This window comes from Corvus moneduloides, chromosome 4 (assembly GCF_009650955.1).
Source record: "Corvus moneduloides isolate bCorMon1 chromosome 4, bCorMon1.pri, whole genome shotgun sequence".
In the NCBI taxonomy this organism is placed as follows: domain Eukaryota; kingdom Metazoa; phylum Chordata; class Aves; order Passeriformes; family Corvidae; genus Corvus; species Corvus moneduloides.
The window spans coordinates 14,035,677-14,045,918 of NC_045479.1; the positions used below are offsets into that span (position 1 = coordinate 14,035,677).

Here is a 10,242-nt window from a genome sequence, read left to right on the forward strand (position 1 = left end):
AAAAAAAATCCTTGTAAAAAAAGAATTAGAGCAGGATTATCACAGCGTGTCAGCCTCCCATCCGCAGCCTGGCCAGTGCAGCGCCTCACCAGGGCCATGTTTTGGAAATGCTGCCTGGGTTGAAAGCCTTTGTGGATAGAATTGATTTTATTTTATTTCTCCGGTCAGGATCATGGGAGATGCTCTTAGGTGATCCAAATTCCTGCTTTTATTAGCAGCTCTAGGCTGGGCAGAGGATGAGATGGTGCTGGTGATATCATGTGGAGGAAGGAGCTGGGACTGAGCAGTCAGGCAAAAGCAGCTCCTGTCAGGCTGGGGCTGAGTGCACCTTGCCTTCCTCTACTGCACTCCACCTACCTCAGGGTCACAGGTTTCTCCTCATGTCCAGTGCAGGGAAAAAATGCTCTCAGGTGTACATGCACACGTTTTAAATGCGTGTGATGCAGACTGAAATCCAGCAGTGCCGGTTCTGAATGGAGATATCCACAATGATTTCCATCAAAAGTCCTGTTCATGCAGTCGTAGACTGTGATGCCAAAACAGAGCTGCTGCTGGAAGATGTCCCCTCAGACCAAGGCAGTGTGTGACCTCCATGGATCAGAAGTCTTTCAGTGATGCAGGCTGATCATCAGAGCTCATGTTTCAGGTTCCCACTGCTTGTTCTCAAAAGCAGATCTCTGCTAGAATTTAAGGTTGTTTTAAAGCAACTACATCAATTTTCCTCTGTCCCCCAGTGTGTGGGCACCCTGTGCTTCCTGGATGACTGGAAACCTGCCCACTGGCTCCAGTGGACTTTGGGTTTGGCTCTCCCAGTAAACTGTCCTCCATGTCCTAGCCAGCATCTCATATTCCCCACCATTTCTTTTCCATCGCACACACATTTAATACACTTCCATGAGCAGCTGAGTGTGAAAGAAGGGAGAAACCTGAAAGCAATTAAGGAAATCAATTGAATAGAGTAGAATAGAACAGAGCAGAATATTTCACTTGGAAGGGACCTACAATGATCATCCAGTCCAACAGCCTGAACACATCAAGGCTGACCAAAGGTTGAGGCATGTTTTAAAGGGCATTGACCAAATACTTGTCAAACATACCTGGGGCATTGACCATCCCTTTAGGAAGTCTGCTCCAGTGTTCCCCCACCCTCTTGGTAGAGAAATGCTTCCTAATGTCTAGTCTAAATGTCTCCTGCACAGCTTTAAACCATTCCTGTGCGCGCCATCCCTGGACACCAGGGAGAAGAAATAATCAAGCCCTCTTGCAGGTGAGAAGAAGACAGATGGATGCTTGGTGGTCTCCTGTGTACCTGGGTGTTGGCCACATCTTCTCTCAGCTTTGCCAGCTGCAGGTCTCTGTGTGCACAGATGTGGGAGGAGAAGAGAAAGGGTGTCATGGATGGTACAAAATACCAAGGATCTGCCATATGTCCTGCTCTCTGCCTGGACCAGAGGGGCTAGGAGGGAACCCACCCAAGGAACAACTTCAGCTATTGCATGGAGCAACCAAGAAGCCATTACCTAGCCCCACACCTCTCCTTGTGCACTTCAGGCCCTCCTCAATGTGTCTGGCCAGGCTGGTGTAAATCAGAGCCTCTCCTCCGAGAGCAGTGCAGTGACCGGCAGCAGCTGTGAATTTGACACAGCGCGCCAGCTTGCAGCTCACCCAGCTGTGTTTGATTTACATCTGGAGCCACTTGGAAGCTCACGTCAGAGGAAGGAAGGGGCAGAAGCAGCGCGGGAGGGATGGCTTGAAAAATGCCCTCTGCTGGAAGGAGCCAAGCCCCATGGAAGGCAAACGGCTGGGAGAAGAGTCAGGCACTGATTTTCTCCCTCTTCCCTTGCCCTGACGATGCCAGACTTCCTGCAACTACTGATTATGATGATTACAGTGTTTCTGGTGTGTGTATGTGTTTGTGCACACGTGTGCAGTGGTTTCTTGCTAAACCCCGCTCGGTTGGACACTGCCAGATGGTACAAAAGCTTACCGGAATTTCATTTTCAAATAAACCACAGACTTGGATGAGCTAATGTTGTTCCACATAGAAAGCCACAAAATTCAACAAAGTGATGTTGTTTCAAGACGAGGACATGTCAAGCGAGGGAACCATCCGGTCGGCTCTGAAAGAGCTACACACTCCCCCTCATGATTTTGGAGGCTGTTTGTGTACAGATGCCGGGCATGCGGCACTGCAGCTCAGGTTAAACCTCTCCCCACAGCTGATGCCTGTGGAGCAGAGCCTTGGCAGAAGTGCTGCAGGAACCACATCTGCTCATAAGCCTTCCTGTTTTGTTTTAACCACTCCTGGAAGGCTGGCAGCCCCCGAGGATCTCTTTCTCCACAAGGACAGGTACACCAGCACTGCTGGGGGATGTGGCTCCACATAGATACCCTCACTGTCATCAGGTCCTGTGATACTCAGCTCCTCAAAGCCCAGAGGCTTGGGATGCCCTGGGAACCAAACTGGGACCAGTTGTCCATTTGATACGTAGTTCTCTGCTGTCACAGCTTTGCCAGGAGTGGTGGCTCTGGGTGGGGTGAGGACCAGTAACACCAAGGGATAAAGCAGCAAAAGGACTTCAGCACTGCAGTGGTTCCTACATCCAAAAGCACATCTCCAGAGCTCTTCTCTCCCTCCCGTACCTCCAGGGTGGGAGTCATGAAGCTGGCAGCAACAGAGGCTGAGCAGGGCAAGGATTCAAGTCAGCCACAAGAAGAGAGCCCCGCTCAAAGGCCCACCTCTCCCTGCACCACTGCCCCAAGCTGTCTGGCAGAACCCAGGTACGTAGTTTCTGTTCATTTAGTCCCAGACAGCCAATGCTGGCATGAATAGTGCTGTGATTTAATAACAAATTGGCAAAACCCTTCCCACCCCAGCGAGAGCCACCTCCAGCCTGTGGCCAGCGAATTAGGTCTTGGCCTGGCTTGAGGATGTGTGGCTGGGGAAAGTGAGCCCGGTGCTGGGGGCCAGAGGCCACAGCACAGCCTCCCACAGGATTCTGGCACAGGGCAAGCCTGCAAAAGGGCTTCAGTGTTGTGACAGAGAGAGTTTGCAGCTCCCAAGCTGGAAGACCCAAAAACAACAGTGCTAAGAGGGGCCAGGTCTCCGACTCAGGAGAGGCAAATGGAGTCACCACCACTGTCCTGGGAGACTCAGCAGTGGTGGTGGCATTTTTCCATGTCCCAGCACTGCAAGAAGCACCTCCAGCCACATTTGCCACAGTTAAGATTTAGTTTCCATTTTAAAAGGCTTTTACTGTTGATGTCCTGTTGTGGAGGGTTGAGCAAGCACTGGCTCAGCCTGATGGATGCTGCACCAGCCTGCCCTGCCTTGGGCTGAGGGTCTCTCTCTGCCTGCTTTTCATGCCTATTTTCAGCTGTTGCCATGCTGCCTATTTATTTCAGCCTGTTGTTTCCAGGGATGTGGCCTTCCTGCTCCTGAGGAAGCATCCAAACTTCAGCAGAGAGAGCAAAGAAATACAGTAAAGGCATTTTTTCCTCCTTAAACTCTCAAGCCTGCAGGATGGATTTTGTTTCAATTGCATCTTTATAAATAACTTTCTATTTCACACTCACCTGTTCATTTTCTGTCCTAGGTAGAATCAATATCACTGATAATTGTCTGTCAGAGCGTTTATACATCACTGGAAGGTGACTAACAAGGGAAAGTCTTTTTTCTTTTATCTATATTTTTTCAGACCACTTTCAGTGAATTAACCAACGAGAGATGGCAGATTGATGTAGACTGGGTCCTAATTTTTACCCACAAATAAATGCTTTCTCAGAAGGAGAAGCAATCAGATCCCTCCTGGTAGCTCTGACAGCCCCAGCAGGATGGTCACCCCGTGGAGCTGTGACCTCTCTTCCTGAGCCATCCTGCCTGATGGACGTCTGTGATGCTCCAAGGTGACTGCTGCATCCCTAGCTGCCCCTCGGACTCCTGCTTGTGCCACCCCCACCAGCCCTGCTCTCAGCAACCTGTCTCCCCAAGGGTGTTCTTCTCCCCTCCTCATCCTTCAACCAGCATGAGTATTTTTCTGGATGAGCTTCTTATTTGGCCCCTAAACTATGTTTGCAAAGTTTTCTTTATCAGTCAAAGCAACTGTGATGGGACCTGCTGCTAGAAGGATGGATGAATTCCTCGGGTCAAAATGTGCATTTTACTGGTGAGCTGTCCTGTATCCCCTTTTATTTCTTCCACCTTCCTGTTGCACTGGTGCAAAACAACCCTGTGAGCTCCTTCTTAGCTAGAAGCAGCCAACTTATTCCTCATTTGTACAGCACCAAGTGCCCTGGAGCCACTACCCACTGTGTTTTTTATAGCACATGAGTTGCAGACATCTCAAATATTAACACACACAAACCCCTGGATAAATCCTTTTGCCGAAGCTTCTCCAAGCAGCTCCATGTGGTTGTCCAAAGGAGAGAAGGAGCCAAGATGCCCAGCTTGCTTTGGAGGCTGAAGAGCAGCAGCTGATGTTCAGCACCACGCAGCAGCCCTCCACTGCTCACCTGGAGGGCAGAATAGTGCTGGTGGCCCGTGGCCTCTCCCCAGGATGCTCAGGACAAGCCTTTTGCCCAGCCCTGTCCTGCTGGTGCCAGCCTGCCAGGACCCTCCATTTGCTCCATACTGCGTGGCCCTGGTGACAGATGGTCGCAACAAACGAGCTGCAGGTCACTCGTGTCCTCTGGCGTTCCTCGTGGGGAGCACAAGTGGTTGCATGATGCTCAGCGGCAAATAAATCATAAGAAATTCATCTACGAGGAATTTCTCCCACTCCCTTCTTTACAGAGTTACTGGGACCCTGTCCAACAAAATAACAACATTTTTGAAAGCAGAGGCAGTAATTTACAGTGGCGTGAATCAGAAACGCTGCCCCAAGCCCAGCGGGTTTGCCCCACATGATTCACGCGCTTGTTTGCAAACATGAACACCGTGCTCCCTGGCCAAAAGGTTTGCAGCCTGGGGAGGGAAAAGGCTGGGAGCAGGAGCACAGAGATGCCATGGCTCTCTGGGACCATGCTGGAGGTCAGTAGCAGAGCCGGGGTTGTGTTTCCCAGATTTGTGCTCTGCTGTTAGCACACATGGAATTGTGCTGCCAGCTTCCAAAGGACAGCTGGTGGTCCTGAGCTGTGACAGCCTGCTCAGGGTCTGGATCCCAGCAGGGGCATTTGTCAAGTCTGAGAGCTTGGTCCATGATGGGCAAAATCTTTACCTCTTTTTCCTCTCCTCTCTGCAAGCGTTTTGGGACTGGTTTTCCCACGTGAGCTTTGCCTCCTGTGGTGCTCAGAGCTACACAGGCCATTTACTCTGTGTGTGGAAGGGAATAATCACCATGGAAATGAGTAGCTATCAACAGTGAATCTCCTAATCCCAGAGGATGAACTTCAGGCTCAATCCCAGAGAAGATGGTACTCCCATCAGCATCCAGTGGCATGGCTGAGTGCCAGCCTTCCCTGACCACGGTGCTGCTTGTGAGGGTACAAGAAGGGCATTTTGGATGGAGGCTGTAGGCTGTCTTGGAGAAGAAGAGGGTGAAGAACAACATTTCGACTTTTTCCCCCCTTTTCTTGTAGATTTTTTTCTTTTTTACTTGATCTAGTTTTCTATAATTATCACAGCATGCATGGCCCACTAAATAGGGAAAACCCCCACCAATTTCAAGCAGAAAGGCTGGAAGATTGGGGCCATCCTGCTCCTGGCAGATGACACGACCATGCTCAGGCATTCACTGGAACAGAAGGTGGGTTTGGGTGGTGCCTGTAGAGGCAGGGAGTGACATTTGGAGGAGAGCTGGATTCCATATGCTGGGGTGTAAGGCTTGGAGTTGTGCTGCCACAGCTTGCTCCAGAGGAGCCTGTGGGATGCTCTGTGCTGCTACCAGAGCCAGGGTGCCCAGAAGCCACACATTCCCACTGCTTGCACAATGTCCTGGGGGAAAGTTGCTTGGACCCCTTGGCCCCCAGGGTGCTGTTTTGCACAAGCACTCGTGCCCTTGTGCTGGAGGGGGGTGCCCACAGCCCTGTGGTGCCCCAGGGATGAGGAATGGCTGCTCCCAAGTACCACACACTCTGGTCACCCGGAGGCTGATCCCATGATTTAAGGCAGGAGGGGCTGATTCACTGCTCTCAGCACCCAGCACAGTGTGGGTGGTTTGGTTCTTAACTCCCCTTTGGGACACTGCCAGTGAGGGCATCCCCGGAAGGACAAGGTGCAGCTGATGGTGACAGGGGCTTGCAGGAGGATGACAGCTGCTGGGAAGGCAAGCAGAGCTCCTCCAGCCAGCCAGGATGCCCAGGTGCACAGGGAACTGCTGGGATGAAGCCCTGGCATGTTGCAGAGGGAAAACCTCTGCCAGCTGCCCGCATCACCTTCCACGGCCTTTGGCTGTCCCCGATAAAAATAGCCACTCGCCTCTGTGCTGTGCAGGCAGCAGGCAGCTGGTCACTGGGACTTTCTTTTTCAGCTGATTGCGTGGCATCTATTTTAGCAAGTAGCTGCTCTCAAGAGGTTTTGCTCATGGAAACACCTGCCCACTGCTGTGCTTGTCCCAGCCAGCCCCCAGGGCTCTGCAGGCAGCTGGTGCTCCCACTGTGTCCCTGTCCTGCAGGTCTCTTTTCTCCCCATGATGCCTACATCCCTCAGTTGATCACTAAATTTGTCATGCCTCAAAACTGGGTCTCCCTACATCACTGCAGGAGATCAGCTGGACCCTCTGCCTTGTAGTGATCATTTCAACCAAAACTTGTTACAGTAGGTTTTGGAAAAGGGACCCACATCTTCCTACCGTCCCATGAAATGAACAGGTTCAAAAAAAAAGGTCCCAGGGTGAGTTTATGCCTCGCTTCAACTGCATTGGAGCATTTATAATGTAGGTCCAGGAACTCCACAAAGGGGTCTCCAAGATGGAGCTGTGTCGCAAAGGGACATAACAACACACCCTCTCAGTCTGCTTCTTGTCTAAGGAAGCAGCAAAGGTGCTGTGGGCAAACTGGTTCTGGCTTGGGAATGGCTCATGTCCAGCCTCCTTACTCCACTGTGCCTTTGAGCTCCAGCCTGTGGCTCCACACAGCATCCCTTTTTCCAGGAACAAGTGCTGATCATGGGAATGCTGGAGCATGCACTTCGGTGGGGTTCTGTGCTGCACCACACAAGGCAAGCCCCTGATCAGCCCTCAGCATAGGTAGGGAAGGACATATGGGAGCTGGGGATCTCTGAGGCTTTCACTTTCAGACACAATCAGCTATTCTGGCTGCCTTCATTGTGGGTTCATCTCAGGGCAGCTTCAGCTGAGCTGGCTTTTAGGGGATGTAGAGTTATCTCCTGCTCTGGAAGTCAAGGCCTTTGGAGGCTTCCCAGGTGAGAAAAAAGGGTGTGGGTTGCTCTGCCACTGCTGAGAAATGCAGCCCAGGAACGCAGCCGTGCGTGGTCCCCAGAGGCTCCCCACGCTGCAGCCGGCCTCATCCTGCCACTGCTGGCTCAGCAGCCTCCCCCTGAAACTGAGGGCTGCCAAGCTCCATGAGCAGGGATGGGACACAGTTCTTGTGTTGCAGCTCTATCCCTTGTGTCCCCTGTGGGAGGCATTCAGGGTTGGGGAGGGCTGGGATGGGTGGCTGCAGGATGGAACCTGGTGTAGGGAGGGCAGGGAATGAGCTGCACCGCTGCCGCCTCCTTTTCCTCCTGCCGTGTGCTGCAGGAAGCACCGAGGGGAGTCAAGTTCCTCCCCCTCCCACTCTCCTCAGGCCTGGAGTCTGTTTGGTGGGAAGAGTGAAAGGGGAGAGCAGACAAGTGCCTGTGGTACTTCCCATGGTCAGTAACTTCCTCATCCTTCTGAAGGACATCAGCCATCCCTTTCATGGAGCCAGCAGCCTCCCTGTGGACAGAGGTCCTGCCTCTCACGTAGCTGCATCAGCATTGCTCTCTCCCTGGCAGCCTGCCTGGGCATTGCCACAGCTCAGGGGTGGCCCTGAGTGCTGAGGGCATCAGCAGAGAGACCCTGTCCTAGCACACCCTCAGGTTTTTGGCATCCACAAACACCCTACAACCCCGTGCCACCCACCCATCGCCAGCCAATGTGCCACTTGCCCGAGACATGCCTGCCATAGCTGGTCTGCGCCCTTTGCCTCTGAAAACAAAGCTGTGGGTGACAATGGGAAGCAGTGAGGCGGAGGGAAGGAGTGCAGGGCTCCAGCTTGACTCTCCGTGTGTCTCGCTGGCCGGGTGAGCTGTTTGCTTGTGCTGCTGCAGCCAGCCCTGGGATGGTGCAAACCAGCGGCTGCCAATTGACGTCAGAGGAGTGCCAGTGGTTTGTGCGAGCTGAGGGACTGCTTCTACTCAAGGTAGGTTTCCAACACCACATAGAAATGCTTAAATCCCCCTGCTTCCCCTCCCTCTGCTCCAGGAAACAAGTGCCTTATTTCATTCATTGGCTGGTTTGGTTATGGCGTGAATCCTGCCCATATTTTGGCTACTCGGTTGTTTGCTGAGGACCAAGCAGCCCAGATAATGCTAGCAAAGAGCAGGGGAGTGAAAAAAGACGGGGGAAACAGGGTGAAGCCAAGTTTGACCTCCTCTGCCTCAGTTTGTGCCACATGTTTCCAGACAGGACTAAAGCCATGTATTTTTTTCTTTTCACATTGCCTGCGATGTTTTTGAGGCTTGTGAAAGAGTGGGATGCTGAGTTCCTGCCATCCTTCTTCTCTTCCCCTCCAAATCACTGCGTGTTCCATGCAATGTGTCTGGGCCAAGGCAGTTTGTTTGAACTTACTGCATTTCCCCTTGACTGCTCAAGTTTTCCTTTAGCCACTTTATTTTTATTTTGTGTTGCACTTTTTAGCTACAACCCCTCTGTTTCTCACTTGTCTCTGGCTGGATTTGACAGTGACAGTGTCAGTACATTTTCCCTAAGTACCAGACTAACATCTTTAACCACAACATATCTTTCCAAACCTGGAGTGATTCCTACAGGGAGTGCTTGGAGGAGTCAGTGCCTTGACTTCCACGGGCGTTGGGTCAGGCCTGCTCTCTCGGATCACTCCGTACGTGTTGCTGCCAACCCACGCGGCCGGACCCTTTAAGATTGTCCAAAACAAACATGCTCCGGGTGAGATCAGTGCACAGACCATCACGTGAAAAGCTCTGTGATAACAACTGACCACGTGTTTGCTTTCATATGGCATTGATTCTTGTTTCCCTGATTATTTTTAGTCTTTGAGGTTGTCCCTTAATCAACCTGCTTTCTTTAATGGCTGGTGTTGCCCTTAGTGTGCTGCAGCAGGGCTAATGAGGCTTGGGAATGGGAAATGTGAGTTAGTTTCTCATCCATTTCAGTGGACTTGAATCAGATCCTTATACAGCCACTGAAAGAAAAACCCCATCAAATTCCCTATCAGTCCCAATCAACATGTTCCTGTTAGTGGGAAAAGCCTTACAGGAAGATGCATCATGCTCAGACAAAGACAAATCAAACAAATCTTTATTCCTCTTCTACTCTACCTGCTGTCTCCCTCCAGGGGTGAGGATCTGTAGTCCCGAAGCTGTCTGGGGATGAGGAGTGGAGCAAGCCTGGCACTGAGCCCCAGCTGGAGTGAACATTTCAAAGGGGGTCAGCTTCCCTCAGGGATGAGGGTGAGCCTTCACATCCCATGGTCCTGCAAGCCCTGCAAGCCTCTCTTGCTCAGTGCAACACCTGAGCACAGAGGGGTCCCTGGTTGTTGTCTGCAGGTCCTGAATTTTCCCATTCAGGTGTAATTTGGTGGCATTAAGACCAAGGCCTACTGTTCCCAAAGTGCAGTAGCCACACTTGCCACTTGGGCTAATGAAATCCACTTGTTGCCTACTAGCAGGCAATTATGCTGTGGAATTTTCAGGCACTGGATCTCTGTAATTTTTTATAATTTGCTGTAAGCAACAGCATATCAGTGGCTGGAGAACTCAGGAGAAGTCTCAGGAAGCAGTTTGCAAATTGTCCCTCCCCTGCCCTGCCTAAGCAGGGCCAGCTCACACAGAGCCCACAGACCCGGTGCCCTTTGTGGGGTTAGGGGAGGATGTTCCAGGAAAGTCCTGTCTCACTGGAAAATGGAGAAGCAAAAGAAGCACTGAAACCTAGGTGGAGTGACTGAGAAAAGTTTTATTAGAAGTAAAGTGGAGATGCAGCTCCTGTTAATTCAGAAGCACAGAATTTTGCCAGCTGAGATCCTACAATTTCCTTCTGTACACAAGAAAAAAAAGCTGAATCTGCA

General features: G+C 51.5%; 1 long non-coding RNA gene across 1 annotated transcript; it reads left to right on the forward strand.

Moving 5' to 3' along the window:
• Positions 1 to 434: 434 nt before the first annotated feature.
• Positions 435 to 4,757, forward strand: LOC116443566. The gene is made up of 2 exons (XR_004239984.1): positions 435 to 2,781; positions 3,699 to 4,757. It is a non-coding gene; the product is annotated as an uncharacterized LOC116443566 (long non-coding RNA).
• The last annotated feature ends 5,485 nt before the right edge of the window (positions 4,758 to 10,242 follow it).